A 22,570-nucleotide genomic window follows, 5' to 3' on the forward strand; every position below is an offset into this window, starting at 1 on the left:
AATTTTGCAAACAATTTTTAGGTGTTTAGGAACACCTTGAATCCCCCCTCTGGACCCAAGATGTCCACGGAGTCTTGGTTGAGAATCTTTCATCTATACCAATAGTCTCAATTCCCAGATGAGGAAACTGAAGCCAGAAAAGGCTCCAAAGCCAGGTACGGAATGGAGCCAGTTAGAGCTCAGGACTCCTGATGCTCAGTATAGGTTTCTTGGCTTCAGCCCAGGCTCTGCTCCTTTTCCTCCTGTATAGTCACAGCCCCGTGCTTGAAAACTCATGGTCTAGTCCTGACCGAGGAGGTTGAGGCAGTTGCTTCATGGCCTTGAATTGAAGCCACGTCCATGATGGACACATGATAAGACTTGACTGAATCAAGTCAGCCATGATCTATCTCCACTCTTCCTCTGCCTTCTCCCTTCATTAGGAAGGAAGCTGAAGCCCACAGAGGACAGATGTCCCACCCATGTCACTCAGCTGGTCAGCGGCAGGATGGGCAGTTGGTTTTTAACTCCCAGTGACTTGGGGTCAGGTGGAATCATAGGGGGGTGTCTGCACTCTGGGAGAAGCAAGAAGCGGGTATTTGACACATGGCAGATGTCCTTTAGCATTGATCTCTGACCTATGTCTGGACCACAGCAGAATTAATCACATCTTCATGTAGGTGACAGATCAGCTGTCTTCATGAGGATTTTCCCAAGGGGCACGTGAAGGGTCACACCTGTTGGCATCCATTCTGGTAGTCATCTGTCATGTATGTTTCCCATCGGACTCCTACTCATAACATCTCTTTCAGTCTTTTTTCCATTTTTCTCCATCCTGACTGTTTTATCTCTTCTTAGTATGATCTAGAGGTGCTCAGTAGTGTGGGAGACAAAGGGCAGGGTAAGGCAGATACTCAGGGTTAGAAGGATCATAACGCCGGGATTTGGAGCCCACTGGTGCAGAAGTGCACCTCCATTTCTCCTTCCCAGAGGTGATGTTCAGACCATGGGCTCTCTGGAGCACTTCCTCACAGGAATCATTGCCCAGTTGACAAAAGTGAGGCTGTTTTGCATGTCTTTTCAGAGAAACACCACCAAGACACAGTTAAATCCCACCTTAAGAGGCACTGCCGGGCTTCCCTGGTGGCGCAGTGGTTGAGAGTCCGCCTGCCGATGCAGGGGACATGGGTTCGTGCCCCGGTCCCGGAGGATCCCACATGCCGTGGAGCGGCTGGGCCCGTGAGCCATGGCCGCTGAGCCTGCACGTCCGGAGCCTGTGCTCCGCAACGGGAGAGTAGGCCACAACAGTGAGAGGCCCACGTACCACAAAAAAAAAAAAAAAAAAAAAAAGAGGCACTGCTGCCCAGAAGGTTAAAAGTGCAGACATTTTCTTCACTCAGATAGGGAACAGACAAAAGATAGACTAATATCACGGATTTGTTTATTTATTTATTTTGGAAATACCAATAGACATTAATTTCATAAGGAGACTGTGTGCTCCTGAAGGACTTTCTGAGTCATCCGAGGAGAGATGAAATTAGATTCTGTTTCATTTGGTGTCTTTGATTGTATTCTGAGCCTTGGGGTGCTGATGGTGCACAAATATTCTACCTCGTGACTTTCTCTTAACTAGAATATTCAAGTTCACTAGACTGTGCTTCTCAAGCCGCTCAGGCAAACTGACAGTTAGATGGAAATGAAAACACTCTTATTTGTTTCTTTATTGGTCTGGTACTCTGGGCCATTATGACCTTGTAATGAAACTGTTTTGGTTTTTTTTACGTGTCCTGCTTACACGTCTTGGAGTTTAAACCTTTGGTCACCTGGATTCTCATCTGAGCTTGAATTAAGCAGGATTCTTTTGGTTCTCAAAGCATTCAAATGATCGGTAGCTGCCCATGTTCATCGACCAGCTCATGGAAGTCGTCTGCAGCAGATTTTTCAGTTCATCTTGTCAAAACACTTGCTTTTCACCTCAGGAGTTACTTATGTGACAGGTGGCTACTGCTTTCCTTGGAGGCTATGAGTACATCAGAGTTCTGTCACCCCTAGCCAAACAGTAGAGTGTGCTTGTATTTATATAGTTGTTCCCAAAGCTAATTGTTGATGTCTTAACACTTTTTTGACAACATAAAATCTCCACATGTAGATAGCTAATAAGCGATTAGGTTGAAAGTAGAAGTGGTTAACATGTGTACAGTCTCCTACTAGTAATAACCTTAGTTAGCGTTAAATATGCTTGGATTCCTTTTAGAAGCTTTATCTATATAATTTATCTATATAAATTATCTATATAATTTTATCTATATAATTGCCAGTCGTCCCAGGCACTTTAGAAGGCAGGCAAGATAAGGAAACAGCCTCTATGTAAATCACACCAAGCTTGTTTTACCTATAAATGGTGAGACTGCAACAATCTTTCCAAGAGGTTTATTTGGGGGACAAATTAGGATACATCTGGCAATGCTGGACTCCCTCAAGGAAGCTGAGATTTAGATTAGTGGTGTCTACTAGTTTTTTTTCCAAATTAGAGTATTGATATGAAGGGCTGGGTGCTACTTGAGTTGAAGTGTTCTAGACCATCCTAAGGTAGGGGGCATCAGCGTTATTTTAATGGCGTTGACCTGCCCCACTCGTATTTGATGTGATTCTGCATCCCTTGCTGTTTGCTTTTCTCTGGCCACTGGCCAGTTAGCCCATCGCCTGGGTGATGTCTGCGTCTGGCACTTTGAACACGAAGAGCACTGCTCTTCGTGTTCCCCATGTGGATGTGAGGCTCGCCTCCGGAGGAGGGCTCTGCTCACAGCCTCCCCTTCCCTTTGCAGGAGATAAATGTCCCTGGGTTCCTAGAACTCGTGACTGTCAGCTGACTCTGTCCCTAGGCCCATGCAGAATGGCATGTGCCGAGGTCAAGCCTGCATTTACCAGCACTGTGCTTTGTACAAACAGGCTGAAGTCTTTGTGCCTCAACAAGGGAGGGGCTTAGCTTAGACACAGGTATCTGTTTAAGAGCAAATCTTTGAGTGGATGGAGAAATGCAAGCCTGTTACGGCCTAATTGCTCTGGCTCGAAAACGGCTGACACCTGCAGATTTGGAAAGAGTGTTTTGGAAATGACAGAGAGCAGACAAAAGTCCTGACTGCCAGGGAATGTGATCAAATTACTGCAGGGTAGAGGTGTGTGCGCCTGTGTGGGGATGGAGGAAGGCAGGAGGACCATAAGGGCTGACGTCAGAAGAGGATAAAGACTTTTTAAAATTGAGCTCCTAATAAGTTCTGGGCACTAGACTAAGTTCACTTCTATACTCTAAGTTTCACTCTTAATCCCCTGAGCCTGGTAGTTTTGTTCCCATTTGGCAGGTGAAGAAATTGAGGCTCAGGCAGATGAGCCATTTGCTTTCTCTAAAGTAGCTAGACCACCTCTGTCTGACCACCTCTGTCTGAGGTGGTCCATCCACCTCTGTCTGACCACACAGGGCATGCTCTCTACTCTGACCTGCCTCAGCTCGGCTGCCCCTGCCACAGGTAAAAAGACCAGGTGAGTGCATTCATCTCTCTATTCGTAGTAACTCTGTTGCCTGGGGTTTTCTGCCCATTACTGTTAGAGGATTAGCAGTTTTTTGGAGGAGGAGAGGAGTGTTAGATCCTCCTTTCCTAACTGATTTACCAGGGAGAAGGATAATTACTTCCAGGCTACCCTGCAGAAATACAGTGGGAATTACCAGTCAGATTTCTCCGATGAGCAGGCTGCCTTTGTCAAGCTGTTAAGAGGCATTGTGTGTGTGGTCAGGTGTTGGTTATTCCCGTGTCAGTCTCTCAATACAGCGGCATAACCCTGAGCAATCTTTGACACAATGGAAAACCTCTAAGCAAAACAAAACACAGACTCTTAAGATCTTGGACCCCTGCTTTCCTTCACCATGTCTCCTGAGATCGTTGGAGGGGTCAGGGAAAGTCAGCTCTAAGGTAGTACACTTTCAATTCACAGATATTAAAATCTCTTACACTAAAGCAAAGCAAAAAAAGAATGTGGAAAGATAATTTTAGGCTGTTAAACTATCTGTTAAGTGTCTAGCTCCGAGCAAAGTATTTTGGATGGGAGTTTCCGGCTTTCAGAAATGTGCAGTCTATTTGGGCAGACGAGATGCACACAGAAAACAACTGCTTGCATAGACCTAGGGACTCAATCGCAAATGCAGACAAGGGCCAGGCAGGTAATGTCCATGAGAGATGTTGGCCAGGTGGGGACTGCAGCAACCGCTCTGTAATCTAAGCTCCAGATAGATGACTGTCACCCCTGCGAGAACAAGGGCTCATTACAACCACACCATCATTGTCATCAGTTCCTGATTTTCTTAACAGATTTTTCTCTGCGTATTTTCACGTGAAACTTACGTATTTCGAAATGTGTTAGACAGGCTAGGTTGTGGAGTTCAGGGTGTGGGGCCTGGCAGGCTGTCCCAAATCTACTTTAATCCTTGTATCCAGTTGGTGTCATGTGCCATGACCTGAGTAGTAAGTAATTCTCCAGGTGAAGAGTTGGTATTTGCAACGTGGTCTTCGGGGCAACAGAATAAGGGTAACACTTAGAAGCTGCTCTTGCTGGGGGCCTGCAGTGATGCTTTTGTGATCCGAGTGAGATAAATTAAGCTGAGCATGGCTCCCAGAGACCTCCCTTTGATTCAGAGGAATCACATAGAAGGTTCTGCAATTCAGAGGGACCTTTTGTGTCAGTTCAGAGTAAGACCATTAGAGTAGGAGAAGGCGGCAGACGTCTTCTTTCTGGTCCTGGTTTTCTGCCCCTGGTTTTCTGCCCCTGGGTGTTCTTGAGTAAGACATCTCCCTTGCAGAGCCTCCATTTCCCTATTTGTACAGTGGCAAGGGTGGGTCCTATACTTTTTGAGGTTCCTTCCAGCCTAGGTAGTCTGGATGACCACCATTTGGACTGTGCCTCTCAGAGGGCTACGTGGTGATATGTGCGCGACTGTGGACCTTGGGCTCAATGGATAGCCAGTTGGCTAGTCCTTGGAAGGGGTGGTCCCCAAAGCTCCTGGTTTTATGGCCACACATTGGCCAGATAAGCCCTCCCATTCAGGCCAGCTCTTCTGAAGTCCCAGTTCCTTGTTCAGAAGGTGGGCGGTTCCCTGAAAGCTGCTGTCTCTGCTGGTGGAACTCAGAACTGCAGCATTCTCCATGGCACAATTGAGGGGTTCCCTCAGCATGAGCTGATGCAGCTTCCCAAGAGCCTCACTGTGCTCACCCAGGCGTGCACAGCCCTCCTCTGGCAGGAAAGGGAGCTAGAGATGCTATCTGCATCTGTTCTGGCAACCCGGGGGTGAGGACACCAAGTATCACAGTAGCAGGCAAGGGACCAGCTCTGCTGCATCACACTTCTTCCTTCGTGGCCACCTACTTCCTACAGCCTCAACCAGGCACCTCATCTCTGTGGACCCTGCTTTCTTCCTTCAGAAAATGTGCACAATAAGCTATATTTAAAGAGCAAGTAAGAGAAATCCCTCTTAGCGCTAATATTCATTTCTGTTTCCAAGGTAACAAGTGTTTATGAAAATAATAAGAATGACAGTAGGGCTTCCCTGGTGGCGCAGTGGTTGAGAGTCCGCCTGCCGATGCAGGGGACACGCGTTCGTGCCCCGGTCCGGGAGGAACCCACATGCCGCGGAGCGGCTGGGCCCGTGAGCCATGGCCGCGGAGCCTGCGCGTCCGAAGCCTGTGCTCCGCAACGGGAGAGGCCACAATAGTGAGAGGCCCACGTACCTCAAAAAAAAAAAAAAAGAATGACAATAATAATGGTGAGGAGGGGGAGGGGCAGCAGCTAGCAGTTTTTGAGAATTTTTACTATGTGCCAAAAATTATTCTAAATGCTTTATGTGAATTAACTCATTGAATACTTCACCAGCAACTCTATGATGTGGGTGCTATCATTAGTCCATTTGCAGATGATGAAGGTTTGATGAAGGTCCGTTCGACCTGCTCAAATTTCGTTGCTGATGGTCACTTACCTTGGTCTAACTTGCTCGTGTAACTCACTTTCACTCATATTTAATTCTTAGACTCACCACGTGTTGGGGATAAAAGGGCCCTCAGAGACTGTCTAGGCAGGCCCTCATTTAACAGAAGAGACCACCTGTGGGCTTGCCCGAGGTCATGAAGTCATTTGCAGCAGAGCCAGTGCTGGCACTGGGTCTGCTGACTCCTAGTGCAGTATTCTCTGTTCAGCCCATGGGCTGTTGACAGCTGGAGCACACAGATCTGGTGGAGAACCTGGACTGGGGACCGGGGTGGGTGCAGGTAGGGAACAGTTGGGAATATGTACTCCCTGCCCATCTCAGTGAGCGTGTGTTATAAGCTGTAGGCTTCGTGCAAACATCCATAGCTTCTCATCTCTCTGGTCTCAAAGCCTGAGCAATATTGCAGCTGGAATCCCATTTCAGATGAACCTGGATGAGAAATCAAGGGTCTGGAATCCAAACTGCCTTGAGCACATTGGAAGCACAGAATGGTTGAGTAGCATGCCCAAGGCAAATGGCTATCAAAGAAGTGAGACTAGGTCCCCTGGGGCAGAGTGTCAGGGAAGGAATCAGGATTTCTGGTTTAGACCTTTCTCTTCATTAGCTGTTGGGCTTTGGAAAAGTCATTTAACTTGTCTGAGCCTCCGTTTCTCAAGCTGTAAAGTGGGGATAAAAGACCGTTTACCTATCCCCTCTTTCTGGGACCATAATTAGGATAAAATGAGAAACGTCATTTTTTTTGCAGGAAACCAGCTACAGAAAGGGACCCCTCATATGGAGCTGCCCTCAGGAGCACACCCTGGAATCCAGGGACCCTGCAGGCCATCCACAGGGCTGCTGGGCCTCCCCTGCTGGGCTCCCTGCTTCTTAGCTTCCTTGAGGAGGATGTAGACCCCAGAACCCTGGGTTTTTAGAGTCTCACATCCTGCCCTGTCTAGGAGGCGTGCTGCCACCTGCGTTTTTCCAGTCGTCTTCCCTCTCTTTAAAAACCAAACCTGCTGACTGCCTGAGAGAGATTGATTATTCTGCTGATGGAGAGAAATGGTCCCACTCTTGTTAATTCACAACCACCTCGTTTTTCTTGCCTCATAAATTAACAGTTACCGAGAGGCTAGAGCAGTCTTTCGGAAGTTGAGTTTAGGGGGAAATGTGTGAGAGGAAGGAGTGAAAAAAAGGAAAAGAACAGAACTTGGACCAAACCGTCTTCATTTACTGATTCCAAGTTCAAACCTTTTTCTTCTTGGTATGTTCAGAAAAAGAACCAGAAAGGAAACCCCCCGAAAGTGAAAGTATCTGACTTCTTCAGGGCCTGAGAAATCAGAACAAAGGAAAGTTAAGAAGTCGGAAGAGAGGTGGATCAATGAAGGGGCAGACACTGGTTTACAAGTTTCCATTTGCCTTTGCAAGTGTGACCCAGTGATGGAGTGGATGTGAAGTGTGGTTCAATTCAAACTAATCACTTAAAGGAAAGGAATCTAGAGTAATTCTTGGAAATTCACTCTTTAGTCACAAAGTCCCTTTCTCGGCAAATATATGCATGTGGTCCCCTGTATAAATTGCTGCGGTGCTCTAGCCAAGAATTTATTTAAAGACTCATTAAAATGATCACTAGTTTTTTTTCTTCTGCATTTTATTTGAAAATGGGAAGAATATAAACCTATAGCCTGGCTTCTCTCCAAAGTGCCCTTTGGGGTTTGCATTGAATATATCATATTTTTTAAAAATAATGATATGATTTGCAGTAAGATTATCCAGGCACTTAAGAGAAATAATAAGAATTAGCTCTTTACTGTACTTCTTCATGATTTATGTTTGCCTAACCTATTCTTTTTAATTTTATTTTTCTTGGTTTGGGGTTTTATATACACACACACACATGCATCTGTGTGTGTCTAGAAGATGTTCAACAAAGAGCATTGTGCAAACGTTAGAAATAACTGAAAGAGTTAATACTGCACCAGGCTTGAAGAAAGAAGCTGTCCTGTGGCACAATCAGAGCCAGTGAAAGATAGAGGCAAAAATTGGGTAGACTTTGGAAGAAATCTTGCGATTTGGAGAAGGAGGGAATAGAAATGACAAGCTCAATAGGAGAATGAGGGTTTGGAGGTCTTAATAGGTGTATTGCGTTTAGCAGCAGCAAGTCGAGAGAGAGATGGGTGGGGCTATATACTGTAGACCCATCGAGGCTCAGGGATGGAGTTACGACTCAGTGCAGAGGGCATGGGGAGCCGTAGCAGGCTTCTGAGCTAGGGGCTGATAGCGTGAGAGCTGCGTATGAGAAAGGCTGACTGACGAGAGCCCCTTGGACCAATGAGGTGCCTGGATCCACTGGTTCCATCTTTTCTCCCTGCCCTGCCCTCACCAGACCTTCTGGGTGTGTTTTCTGAGCATCACAGGCCAGAGCAATTTTTGCAAAGAGCCCGGGAAGCCAGAGCGATACGTTCTTCCTAATATTCTGACGCACAAGTTATACAGCAGATGGATCTCACTGCCCCTGAAGCAGAGATATTTGTCACAAAAACCACCACCACCAGTGAAAGAAGCAACTATTTTTTTCTTCCTTGGTGAGCTCAACCAAGCAGAGAGATTGCTACTGCCACGCACGCCTCGCCCCCAGCCGGTCCCCGCACTACCAGCCCAAGGTCAGAATGACAGACGTCAGCGCTCAGCACACGCTCTGCTGCTGAGCATGTCCGGGTAATGAGGGGCGAGCATCCTGGGATCCTCGGGCCGCCAAATGGCTCGAGGGCAGGTTTGGAGCAAGCAAGTCCCGGTCCCCGCAGCCATGCAGAGTGAGACACTGACCTCAGTGACAAATGGGGGCCCAGCTTGGTGCTGGCAGCCCCATGCGGAGGGTCCCCGGGGACAGGAGCGGACAGACAGCCCTGGCCCTCTGCAGCCCGAGTCTCACCCTGAGCAATGGCCGGGCTGTCTTATGATGACCAGACGGAGGAAAGAAATGAACCAGAGAGGATGGAGGTACAAGAAATGTATGTGAATATCTCTCAGCTGCCAGAGATGGGAAAGAGTGCGGTTCAGTTTAGAAAGTTTCCCGCTGTTCCTGGTTCCTCGGTGGTGCCCAGCGAGGAGTGATGAGGAGGAGGGAAGGGCTTCACAGCACACCCCGCGCCTGGCTGTGTGACCTTGGATGTACAGTTTACCTTCTCTAAGCCTTAGCTTTCTCATCTGTAAGTGGGGCTCACAATGGGATTTAAAAAAGCAAATTTAAGAATGAAATAACATAATGTATATAGAGCGCACAGGGTAGGGGTTCAGCAGTGTGACCCCAGTTCCATGGACCTCTCTTTGGCTTCCCCTCTGCTCAGCAATGCCTCCCAGTTCCCAGGTAGCCCATTTCTAATAGCCGACTTTTTCATCCTGGGAAAAGGAATCTACCCCTTCCTCAAACCAGCATGAGGCAAAGTCTGTTCAACTTCCAAAACAACAAAAGAATTGTCCTCTCTCTATCCCTTCCTTTTCTCCCTCTATCCAGCCACCTGCCTTGTGTGCCTTCTCACGGATCCATTGATTGCTTCTATCTCACTTAACGGACAATACATTAAAAGTGATGGTTGCCAGCCCTGGGTAGTATGTGCAGAGCCAGTTTCCTCCCATTATCACCCAAGCCCCATTAGGCACGTAGAACTGCTTCGCATCCGGGTCTGCCTGGCTCCAGAGCCCCAGGGAGCCCTCCGGCATTGTAACCCCACGAAACGCCCCCTCCATCTGTGCAGATGCACACCTGGATTCATTGCTCCCTCTTGGTGGTGTACAGATGATCTGTCTCGAAAGCGCACGTCTGGGGAGCTCGTTGCTGTTGGGTGGGTGCTCTGCGCCAGGCCCAGGAAGCACACAGGCGCTTCAGGCTTGGACCCTGCACAGGCAGAGGTGGTATTTAAGTGGGACTTTCATTTGGGGCTGAGAGCTGGGAGAGAAGCAGTTTCCCCAAGACCTCAGAGACTGTAGTTATGACAGCAACTGCTAGACGAGACATCAGGACTGGGGACTAGGTCCAGCACGAGTGTTAGAAAGAAAGAAATTTGTTGAGCACTTCCTGTGTGCCATGCTCATGGTTTTACGTGAACACTTTCCTTACAAAAATATATAAAGTTAGGGACTTCCCTGGCGGTCCAGTGGTTAATAAGACTTCGCCTTCCAATGCAGGGGGTGTGGGTTCGGTCCCTGGTCAGGGAGTTAAGATCCCACATGCCTCGGGGCCAAAAAACCGAAACATAAAACAAAAGTCATATTGTAGCAAATTCAATAAAGGCTTTAAAATATACACATATATAAAGTAAATACTGTTATTATCCTCATGTTATGAGAACGTTAGGGAGACGAGAGAGTGAGAATGATTGCGGGCACTCATGGGGGGAAGAAAAAGAGAGAGAACGCATCAAAGCAAAAAGACAGAGGTCTCCGAGCTGCGGAGATGCCAGGCCAGGCTTCAGACCCAGGTTGCCCAAATTGGAAACATAAGCTTTTAGTATGCTGTCATATTGGCCTCCCTCGGCTTAGATGGACATGGTGACCTTCTGGAAACTGCTCTTTATATATCTAAAAAAGGAGTGTAGATATGCAGAGGGATGTGTTTCCTTCAGTCCAACAGTGCCGTGGTCCTGTGCTGAGAAGTTGTGGAAGATGTTCACTGTGGAGAGAAGTCAGAGGAACACAGGGGTGCCGAGTTTCCTTCAATGTCGGACAGACCGTAGACTAGGGAAGATGGGGCGGTTTGTCGCCTGTGGAAAAGGCCTGAGCATTCAGTAGTTCTCTGGGGTGAGCACAGCCTCGGCTCTGGCATTCCCACTCTGGAGCCCCCTAGGGTGGGGCTGCCTGGGTCCCCAGGGGTCTCTTTCCACTTGGGCAAGAAGCGACTTTGTGCAAACCCTGGCTCTACCTCTTAGCAGCTGGTAGCTTGGGAACATTATTAACTATTTTTTTTTTTTTGCTGTACGCGGGCCTCTCACTGCGGAGCACAGGCTCCGGACGCGCAGGCTCAGCGGCCATGGCTCGCGGGCCCAGCTGCTCCGCGGCATGTGGGATCTTCCCAGACCGGGGCGCGAACCCGTGTCCCCTGCATCGGCAGGCGGACTCTCAACCACTGCGCCACCAGGGAAGCCCCACTGTTAACTATTTCTAAGCCTCCGTTTCCTCGTCTGTGTCATCAGGATAATGCTAGTACCCATCTCATAGGCTGATAGGAGGATTAAAAGAAAAATGCTTGCAAATGGTTGGCCAGTGACTGAGTCTGGTGTCCGGTTAGTAAATACCATTACTATTACTCTTATCATTGCCCCGATGTCAGGACAGCCGGTGCCTGCAAACGAGGGGTCATCCCATGTGGAAGCTGCCCATGTACTCGGCCTGGCTGGGCACCCAGGCCCTCTCTCTGGCATCGGGTGGTTGGTTTGGAGAGGTGTGGCTCTGGTAGGTGACTTGAAGGTTGTCTGGTTCAAGCCTCTCATTAAACTGATGAAGAAACTGAGTTCCTAGGGGGGGACTCTCACTGACTCAAGGTTGCCCGGCCACTTAATGGCAGAACTATGGTTTTGGACCTCAGATTTCTGGCTTCAAGCCCAGCGCTCTTCCTGTGAAGTGGCACAGAAAGATGATGCACAGTGCAGACAGACCTAGGCAGACGGGTGGCCAAGGACACTGACAGCTGCGAGCTTTGAGGCTCTTGTTGTCCGTCCAGTAAACCCAGAGTCTCCAGGGCACTGGGACCAGAAGAGGCCAAGTCAATCTTTCAGACCAGGGTGACTCAGGTGGGGAACTGCCCAAGGGCACACGGCCATGGATAAGGTCCCCAAGGCCATCTTGGACCCAGAGCAGGCAAGGGCAGCAAAATCAGAGGAGAGTCTGAGAAGAGGTTGAATAAAGAGGGAAAAGGTCCAAGTTGGAGAAAGAAGGTGTGCTAAAGTCCAAAGGGTGAGAAAAGGCCCCAAACAGAAAGACCAGCCAGAAGGGAAGATAGCAGGAGGCCAGCCACGGAGTGCATGGCAGGCCTGGGCACGGGGTTCCTGACTGGGACTGTCAGGTTATGGGCAGCCCGTTTTCATAGGGTACCTTTCCCTAGTTGGGGGATGGTAAGAGGAGAGGCACTTGACTGATTAAAACAGTCAGGCCAGGCCAGACAAGAAGGACAGACACAGGAGAAGAGTCGCAGAGAGATAGGATGCAATTATCCAAAGTGGTCGCTGGCCTGAACCTCCAAACTTTAATCATCCTTGGGGGGATGGTGACAGCAGATATATGCATGGAAGATTTCCTGACGCCACTCTGGACATTTGGAGAGGAGTGAGTTGATGTCAGAGCAGAATCTTCGCATGCAGCTTAGCTCTGGAAAGTCGGCTTGGAATAATAAAGTGCTGGCTTCCTGGTCTCAGCCTCCCTGCCTCGATCCCAAATCACAGAGCACCAGCATTTGATAGCTCAGAGGAGACCAGCCTCATAGACGCAAGGTTGTAAAAAGTTATCTCTCAGAGAAGATTTCCTCAACCCTAACAGCTTCGTGACGTGGCTGTCCGGAGAGCCTGTCTTGCCGCAGCTGGACCTCAGACAACTGTAAATGCTTAAAAGTACTCCAAGCCATCCTCTCCTCTCGAGCAGCTATAAACATGCTTTCTCTTTAGTCCTCCAGCTGCTTGCATATGAACTCATGCGTGCTGAGTTTACCCTGAAGTTTTGGGGCGGGTACTTGGGGTCTTGGACCATCAGCCTCTGGAAATGAGGGAGGGAGGGGAAGTGGTGAGGAAGCAGACCCTTACTCCAGCCATCCTCTCAAAAAACGACAGCAGTCAGAATGGGTCATTTATTTTTAGGAATCACCACTTTGATCATGGCACTCCTTACTCGGAAACTTTCACGATCTGCCCAGCGTCCCTGGGAGAAGTCTATATGTGTTTGTGGTTTAGCACGTGGTTCCGAGCTTACCCGTCCAAGCTTCTCTTTGTCCTTCTCAACAGTATCAGTTCTTTGACCTTGGACACATTTTAAATGCATCAAGAGCCACTGGTCTATTTGGAGGAAAGATAAATTCACCCATCTAACGAATATGTTGCAGTGTGTCTTGCGTCCTGGACTTTGGTTTTCACGGAGGCATGTCCAGGAGGGTGATAAATGCTCTGGGTCACGGAGGAAGGAGGTGCTGATTCTACCAGGCAGGGCCAGGAGGGCTCACAGTGAACCTAATATTGAAGCCAAGTCAGTGCATCAGGAGGAGTTTACTGAGGACTCTTGGCAGGGGTGGGTTGGGGAGGGTTTTCCGGGCAGAGGAAATAACATGTGTGAAGGCTTAGACATGTGAGAGAGTAAGGTATGTTCAGGAAGCCCCAAGAGCTTTGCAGGACGTGGGGTGAGAGTACACGTGAGGAGGTGGCAGAGGAGGAAAGAGAGGTGGTAAAGGGCCACGTGAGTAAGGGTCTCCTGTTCTGGGCTAGGGTGTTGAGTGTTTTATTCTTTGTTTGTTTTGTTCTTAGCAGAATATGGAGTGGGGAGTCATTGCACCTTTCTTAGAAAGGTCACTCAGGGAACAGGGTGAAGGACGGTGAGACTGACATCAGAATCCAGTATGACATTGCCTTATTATAAAAATTATTATTTTTAAAATTATTTTTTAAAAGATTAGAAGTCACATGAATGCCCAACCATGAGAGGTTTATTAGTCAATTAAAATACATTAGTGTGGTGGAGTACTGTGTAGTGATTGAAGATTAGGTTTGTGGATATTAAAAGCTGTTCATCACATATAAGAAAAAACAAAAACCAGGTTATAGAACCGTATATCTGAAATAAAGCAAGCAGAAACCTAGCGGCTGACATGATGCTCTGGGCAAGGGACGAGAGGACATGGACTCCTGCAGTGGTGGAAGGATGGCGACGAGGGGTGGGCTTTGAGAAGGGGTAGAGAGGTGGAATCAGCTCAACTTAGTGCTTGCTTACATGTTGGGATACAAAAGATTTAAGGGTGGTTTTCGGGATTTCAGTTGAGTGGCTGGGTAAGCGAGTGGAGGTTGGGGGTGTTTGTAAGACATAGATGAACTACAGAGAAAGAACAGATTTGGGGCAAAAGATAATCCGTTTGGTAGGGGCGTGTTGAGTTTGACAATATCCAGGTATGAAGGCTTTTAGGCAGTTGGATTTATAGGTCTAGATCCTAGGAGACAGGCTTATGCTTAAGAGCACGTATAAGTCTTGGCAAACAAAGGTAAATTCCACAATACAGTATGTTTGCGATTCTTGTTGTTGAACCTAGGATTAAGAGCAAATAAACCCTGTTCGACATCAATTCAGAAAATATTTATTAAAAATTTACTCTGTGGTTAGCACAGTGCCAGGCACAGGGCTCATCAAGATGAACAAGACTTGGTCTCTGACCAGGGAAACATATTAGAATAGAGGTATGTGTCAAATGCTTTGGTAACGCAGAGAGGGGAGTGATTAAGTTGACCATAAGTGGTTAGTAGGAAGATTTGGAACAGAGGTCACATTTGACTAAACCTTAAAAGATGAGTTAGAGTTTGCAAAGTGGATCAGTGGTTTACACATTGCTGTTGCAGCTGAATTTCGCTTTAGAAGTTAAGCATATTCTAGAAAAAGTGGGTATTAATTTGAATGCCAGGAAGCTGAATATTAAATTTATTACAGGCATTCACTATAAAATTCAAGTTCCATTCTAAGAGATTGCTGACACTGAATATGTGTTTTGTAAGCCAGTTTAAGTTCTCTCTGTTTGACTGAAAGCTCATGTCACCTTCACTTACTACGAGGCAAAGCAACATTGACTCTCTGAATATGGACGGTGCCTGTGATATGTTTTCCTCCAGTTCATCCCAGCCAAGTCAAGCTTGGGTTTTGGGTAGACAGCCCTCCACTAAGCTCCAGGCAGATGCCCCGATCCCCATGCCTGCTTCAATAGGAATGGGCGAATCTCTTCTTTCTCACCTCCAGGGGGTGTATTGAAGGTCACTCAGCAAAGCGGCGGCAGAATCCCACTGCTGCACGCACCTTGCCACACCACTGGGCACTTCCAAATGATGCTTCCCACGTGTTTGACCCCTCTCCTTTGGCAGTGCTTGTGTGTACTCTTCCCTTTAATTACAAGGCACAGCAGTGAGGACCGGTTCACATTTGAGCACCAGTGGGGATGGAAGCCAGCCAAGTGGTAGACACTTGACCTGGTGGAGGGTGACTGATGGGCAGAGTTTGGACTCCAGTCTTAACCCTTTGATTTTGCTGCTGCTTAATGTGTTCTCTGTACCTCCAGGGCCTCCTTTTGGTGCTTTGGGAACCCATTTAACCTCAGCTTGCCTCTTTCTCTACTGTTGTTAGTGCGTTAAATTTTTGACTGGGAGATAAATCTGGTGGAGAGACCAAACCTTCTGAAGCTGATATGGCTCTCAGTAGTTGGGAGGTAAATTTATAATCTGAGACTAGGCTGTGCTTTGACATCTTCTAGTTGAGTGGCCTTTATTGGTCAGGGAGGGATGTTTTTCAGGGAGAAGTGTTATGTGAGATAATTTGCTTTTATGCAGTCCCGACCCCACTCAAAATCTGCTAGCAGGGCTTCCCTGGTGGCGCAGTGGTTGAGAGTCCGCCTGCCGATGCAGGGGACACGGGTTCGTGCCCCGGTCCGGGAAGATCCCACATGCCGCGGAGCGGCTGGTCCCGTGAACCATGGCAGCTGAGCCTGCGCGTCCGGAGCCTGTGCTCCGCAATGGGAGAGGCCACAACAGTGAGAGGCCTGTGTACCGGAAAAAAAAAAAAAAAAAAACTGCTAGCGACTGCCCGTTGCCTTCAGGACTCAGGCCAAACTCATGGGATTAAAGCTACCCCCTCACCTGCACCAGATGTTTCCTCCTGCCCCATCTAACTTGTACTCTGCTACTCTTGTAGGATTCAGACACTCCACGTTCCCTTTCGCCTGTCCTGGCAGCTCCTGTGCTTGGGCTCATAGTGTCTTCTTGGAATTCTTCTCCCTGTTCTCTTCCTACTTACTTGAATTCTGACCATCTTCAGGGCCCCGTGTGGAGTCATCTCCTGCTAGAGACCTTTACCTGTCAACTCACCCAGTATTTCCTCCCACGTTGACTGGCGTTTTTCACTTTGTGTACCATCTTTTAATGTTTCTGCCTGTAGAAATTCGGTTAGATCTTTCAGGGTCTGGACTGAGTTGTCCCATTCTTGTACCCGTCACAGTGCCTGGTGCAAGGTCTTGCATGCTCTCAGAGCACAGCATTCTCGTGGCTGCCTTGGAGGGAGACCGTAGTGCAGGTGTTGGAGGCATTTCCAGGGTCGCTGGATCCCGGCCATCTGTCGATGCTTCTCAGCCTTTCCCTGGGCACGGCGTGTGGAGGGCTAACTGAGCTAGAGGGCTTTTGCTTCAGGTTTTAGCCCAGCTTTCCAGGTCCAGATGGCACCTGAGCTTGGCTGCCCCGTCCTGGACTCTCCTCCTGCGTTCAGCCTTCTGCTGGCTTCTCCTGTCACTGCAGCGGGACTAATGGCTTCTAGCTGTGATAGCTTATAATCTTCCCCCAGCATCCTCTGTCAGAATCCAGAGCCTAGCACCGTCTGCTGGGGGTGGGAGATGAGGAAGGGGAGGGGGACATTTGTGGTGGAGTTGATCACTCCCTCCCTGGTGCTTTCACAGCATTCCGTGTATCTCCTCTCCTAGTATAAATCTCCCTGCAGCTCAGCCATTCACGTCTCTGTCTCCCCCGCTAAACACTGAATCCCTCAGGGCCAGAACCATGCATTATCTGTCCAGGCTTCCTGGTGCCTAACACAGTGGGTGGCACTGGGTTGACATTCATTTCAACTGAGCTGAAATTAATAAGCCATTACTGAGTGAAAATAACCCAAGAAAGTGCCCAAAGCAGGTGAACCGTCTGAACTCCATCCATCACGTTCCTGCCGCTACTCTTCCGAACTTCCTTAAGGCTGTCCCATTGGGCCCACACGCTGCACGTATAGAGGACATTTTCTGTCCTCTGGGTGGAAGTACCAGTGGGAAAGAGGGAGGTCAAGGCAGGCCAAACTGTTTCTGAAGCTCTATGAAGTGACTACCCTCACCAAAACCTACTTAGAAAATTAATTTCCTGGTCGGTTGACACACTGACCCTGTTCCAAAAAGTGCAGAGAGATGCGAGCATAGTTCCACAACACTCGGAGATTAGAAGACCACATTTAAAATTCTTAAATTTGTTTTTATTGAAAAATGAAAAAAGAAATTGGGAGCTGGAATCCTTAATTGCTAGACTTATTGATCTATTTCATACCAGTTATTCTTTCTGGCTCTCTCCCCTGCGGGTCATGTAAAAACGCTGGGCTTTACACAACCCAGGGAAGAGCGGGAACATCTTTAACCTCATTTGGTGACGGTCTTCACTACACTTGGCCCTTGAGAAGTGTCCGTCTGGTCCATTCAGCCATGGCTCCCTCCGAAGCCATCTCTACTCCCTCTGTTTTGGACGGTGCTGTGCATACTTTCCTGAGGGTTCTCAAGGCTACTGACTTCATTCACAGGCTATATATATATATATATATATATACACAGTCGGTACTCACAGCCTCCCCCGTTTGAGTTTCTGCCACTCTGAATGCTGCTGATCAGGCTAAGAGAGCAACAGCTCTTCTTACTGTTATTGAATAAGACTTTAAGGATTTGGACTTTTCTCTTTTCAACCAGAGCACCAAAACTTAGACAATCTGGCTAACTTTCCTGGACTGGTCTAGGCCTTGGAAAAACAAGCAAAGATGATTTTAGCCTTGGCTTCCAAGTACAAGCCTCTTTCTCTTCTTGATCAGGCTCTGAAACACAGTAACAAAAAGGCTGTGATGTGATTTCCCCTTTGGGGGAAAAGAGACTCCAGTGCTTGGAAACCAAGCCCTGGCTGCTTGTCTAGGAAGGTTTATGTGGGGAAATGGGACTTAGCTTTTGTTACAGCCTGATGAATCTGGAGCACTGAGAAAGAAGACACAATGTTATGTCTTAATAGGTTATCCTGCTGTGTTAAATTCTCAATAAATCACCCTGCTGCAAGGACAGGGGTTGTCTTTTCTTTTTTAATGATAAAAACATCTTGTATTCATCAGAGAGGCAATGCTGAGATAGGATGAGAATGAAGGAGATCCAACTATAAAAGATCTGGACTGTGAAGGAGAGTCTGACCAATGTGGAGGGAATCTGACCAGTGGAATGGGTTGGAGCATTTCCTGAGGACTTCTAGGAGTCAGATACTATAGTTTTCTAGAGAAACTGTTGAAATATTCTGGAATACTAGAAAATTTCAGGAGTCCAGTGTCTATTGGAGAAACTGAATCTGTGATGAAAAGTCTTCCCACCAGGAAGTCACCAGGCCCAGAAGGCCTCACCAGTGAATTCTTCCAAATGTTTGGGGAAAAAATAACAGGAATCTTAGAGAAATTCTTCAGAGAATAGAAAAAGGCAGAAGTTTTTCCAGCTCATTATGAGGGCAGCGTAACCTGGATACCAAGACCTGAGAATGACATTAAAAGAAATAAAAATTACAGATTAATTCCCCTCATTAACATAGATGCAAACATCCTTAATAAAGTATTAACTAATTTGAACCAGCAAAATATAAAAAGGATAATATATCATACCCAAGTTGGGCTTATTTCAGGAATGCAATGTGACTTTAATATTAAAAATGAAATGTAATTCGGGGCTTCCCTAGTGGCGCAGTGGTTGAGAATCTGCCTGCTAATGCAGGGGACACGGGTTCGAGCCCTGGTCTGGGAAGATCCCACATGCCGCGGCGCAACTAGGCCCGGAGCCACAACTACCGAGCCTGCGTGTCTGGAGCCTGTGCTCCGCAACAAGAGAGGCCGTGATAGTGACAGGCCCGTGCACTGCGATGAAGAGTGGCCCCCACTTGCCACAACTAGAGAAAGCCCTCGCACAGAAACGAAGACCCAACACAGCAAAAATAAATTAATTAATTAATAAACTACCCCCAACATCTTCTTAAAAAAAAAAAAGAAATGTAATTCACCACAATTACATAATAAAGGAGAAGATCATATGATAATCTTAGTTGATGCAGAACAAATATTTGATAACACTCAGTACTCATTCATATCAATAACTCTTAGCCAACTGGAAAAGAGAACTTCCTTAATGTGATGAAATAAATATACAAAGATTAATATCAAGGATACAATGACCACAAGTGTTGCAAAGACCACAAAACCTGCATCTCCTAGCTTGTGAGACATTTCATTTAAAGTCTCAATCTCCTCTTCTTTTGGAGCATGAATAACCATAACTGTAGATCCCAGAATACTTAGCAAACATTCAGTTTTTCCATGAAGGTTAAGTCTTTCATTTAAAAAGTATGAAGAAAGAATGGCACTCACTAGGACACTGAGTGCCCCTAACGGAGCCACTACAGTGGCTGGTGCAAAGGCACACGCAGCAAAGTTGGCCACCTTGCCAGCTCCCGTTGATATCAGTCCAGCCCACCACAACCATTCTTCAAGATACGCATGGCCACCTTGGCCTGCTCTCATGGAGCCTTTTCTGGCAAGTCGCAGAAGGCCTTTTTTTTCAAAATGAAACTCCCTCCAATGAAAATGCTGGAACTCATAGCCCATCCCAGACCAATATGAAAGTCATATTTTCCACGGCCCTGGCTCATTTCGTTTGTTACTTTAAAAGTTCCTGTGAATCACATTGATCAAGAACAGAGAAACTGCTGGTGCTGGAGGCAGGATGATGCAGTCTTCAAATAGTTTGAAAACAGGATATCCATGGACACAGCGGCCAATCGGAATCTGCTTGGAAGTGCAGAGAAGTTCCTCCGCGCTATGTGGGGACAACAGTGGACACCCAGAAGGATGTTCAACCCCCAAAGCAGCAGCCAATGATATATTTCGCCTCTGGCCGGCCCGCCGCACGCGCGGCCACTGCCTTCGTCGCCGTCCAGTGGGAAGTGCAAGCGTCCGGGGCTGCAGCCGTGGTGCCTCTTCCTTCATGGGGGAGCGCCCAGGGGAACCTGTCCCGGACGACGTTTGGCCCCCACCGCCGCCACCAGGACCAAGGGGCACGGCCAATATATATATTTTAAAAACCCACAGCAAACATCACACTTAATTGTTGAAATTTTGAATGTTTTTCCCCTAAGATTGAGAATTGAATAGGATGCCCACTATCACCTCTTTTATTCAGCACTATAATGGAGGTTCTATCCAGTGGAAAAGACGAGAAAGAAGTCAAATGTATAAGGATTGAAGAGAGGGAAATGATAACGCAATTGTCTATGTGGAAATGTAAACAGACCACTAGAATTAATAAGTGAATGTGGCAAGGTCACTGGATACAATATGTATGTGCATATATATATATACACACACTATATATCTGTATTTTGTATATTTATATAAAATTCTATGTGATGATAAGCAAACAGAAAATAAAAAATATAAAAATGGTTCTGGGTATAATAGCATCAAATAATATCTGATAAATATGTAGGTAATAAGGTAATGAATAGAGTAGTACACAACGAGAAAGGCCTTGATACAGAAGACTACGAAACATGGCTGAGAGAGATTAAAGAAGGCCTGAATACACTGAAAATAAAACCATGTTTATGTGGCTAATTCTCTGCCAAACTCATCTATTAATTCAAAACAGGCCCAGTAAAAATTCTAGTGTACTTTTTCTGTGGAATTTGACAAGCTGATTCTAAAATTTATAGAAAACTGTGATGGACCAAAAGTATATAAGAGAATCTTGAAAAAAATAAAATAAGCTGAAGTAATTACACTACCAGATATCAAGACTTATTTAAAGCTGCAGTAATTAAGACAGTATGGTATTAGCACAAAGATAGAAAAATAGACCAGTGGAATGGAGCCCAGAAGTAGACAGATTATATATATACATATATATATATATATATATGTATATATATAGTTGCTTGATTTATAACAAAAGTAACATTGAAATGGTGTGATACAGAGGGTGTGCTTTTAAAAAAATGTAACTTGGTTTACTGAATATCCTATTATTTTTTAAAAGAAGTTTGTTTAACTCCTATTTTACTTCTACACAAAACCATTCCTGAAGAATTACAGATATAAATGTGAAAGTTAAAGTCATGAAGCTCCCCAACAAAAACATAAGAGATTATCTTCATGGCTTCTAGATAGGCAAATATTTCTTACTAGGCCACACAAAGTTTTGACCATAAAGGAAAATATTGATAAATTGAACTTTAAGTAACTAAATAACTTCTGTTCAGCAAAAGCATTATAAGAGTAAAAAGATAAGTCACTTAATAAGAAAAGATGTTTGGGGCTTCCCTGGTGGCGCAGTGGTTGAGAGTCTGCCTGCCGATGCAGGGGACACGGGTTCATGCCCCAGTCCGGGAAGATCCCACATGCCGCAGAGCAGCTAGTCCCGTGAGCCATGGCCGCTGAGCCTGCGCGTCCGGAGCCTGTGCTCCACGATGGGAGAGGCCACAATAGTGAGAGGCCCACGTACTGCAAAAAAAAAAAAAAAAGGAAAAAAGAAAAGATGTTCGTAAGATATATGTTATAGAGGACTCATATCTGGAATATATAAAGAATGCCTATAAATCATTAAAACAAACTGATAACTTAATAGAAAAGTGGGCAAAGGACCTGAACTGACATTTCATCAAAGAAGATATCTAAATTTCCAATAAACATACGAAAACTTGATCAACTTTATTAGTCATCAGGAAATGCAGGATGAAACCACTCTGAGATGCTTCATATAGCCAACATATTAGCTAAAATGAGAAATAGACAATACCAAATGTTGACAAGGATGTAAAGTAACTAGAACTTTTCTACACTGCTGAGAGGGATGGAAACTGTTATAACCACCTCGAAAAACTGGCAACAGCTACTAAACCTGACCATATACGTAGCTTATGACCCATCGATTCTACTCTTAGGTATAGATCATACAGAAATGCATGCATATGTGCACCACAGGGCATGTAAAGGAATGTTCATAGCAATAAAAGCCGCCATCTGGAAGCCACTCAAATGTCCATTAATAGAAAATGGGCCAATAAGTTATGGAATATTTATACCATGGAAAACTATACAGCAAAGAGATTTTGCTGCTGTAAGCAAGCAACAAGATGGATTAATCTCATAGAATGTGGAGCCATACAAGCAAGTGCAGCTCCGTTGATATAACATTTAAAAATGGTCAGAAGAAATGAATGTTAATAGAAGAGAGGATAATGGTTACTTTTGGAAGAGAGTGGACACATGGTGGGTTTCTGAGTGGCTGCTCTTTATGTCAGAGGCACACTCACCTGTGAACTCTGTGTATGTTGACTTCAGTATATTGTCTACATTAAATTATTTTGTAATGTTAAGGAGGCACCTTGATTTAAGAGGGGATTCATGGCTGCTCTATTCAACAACGCACAGTTTTTTCAAAAAATTAACCACACATACATACACCCACCCAAAAGAAAAGTGTGTTTCCTCCATGCTGTGCTTTTTCTTCAGGCCAGTGAATCCTCATTCATGTTGGGGAAGTTGAGTAGCTTT

At 46.4% G+C, this 22,570-nt stretch overlaps 1 protein-coding gene across 1 annotated transcript in view; it reads left to right on the top strand.

Annotated features, from left to right (window-relative positions):
- SORCS3 (sortilin related VPS10 domain containing receptor 3) overlaps window positions 1-22,570 on the top strand; it is a 583,600-nt gene that overhangs the window by 258,136 nt on the left and 302,894 nt on the right. The gene's annotated exons all lie outside the window — the stretch shown is intronic.

This window comes from Aethalodelphis obliquidens, unplaced genomic scaffold (genome assembly GCF_003676395.1).
Source record: "Aethalodelphis obliquidens isolate GAN/ISIS:26980383/991018 unplaced genomic scaffold, ASM367639v1 scaffold11, whole genome shotgun sequence".
NCBI lineage: Eukaryota > Metazoa > Chordata > Mammalia > Artiodactyla > Delphinidae > Aethalodelphis > Aethalodelphis obliquidens.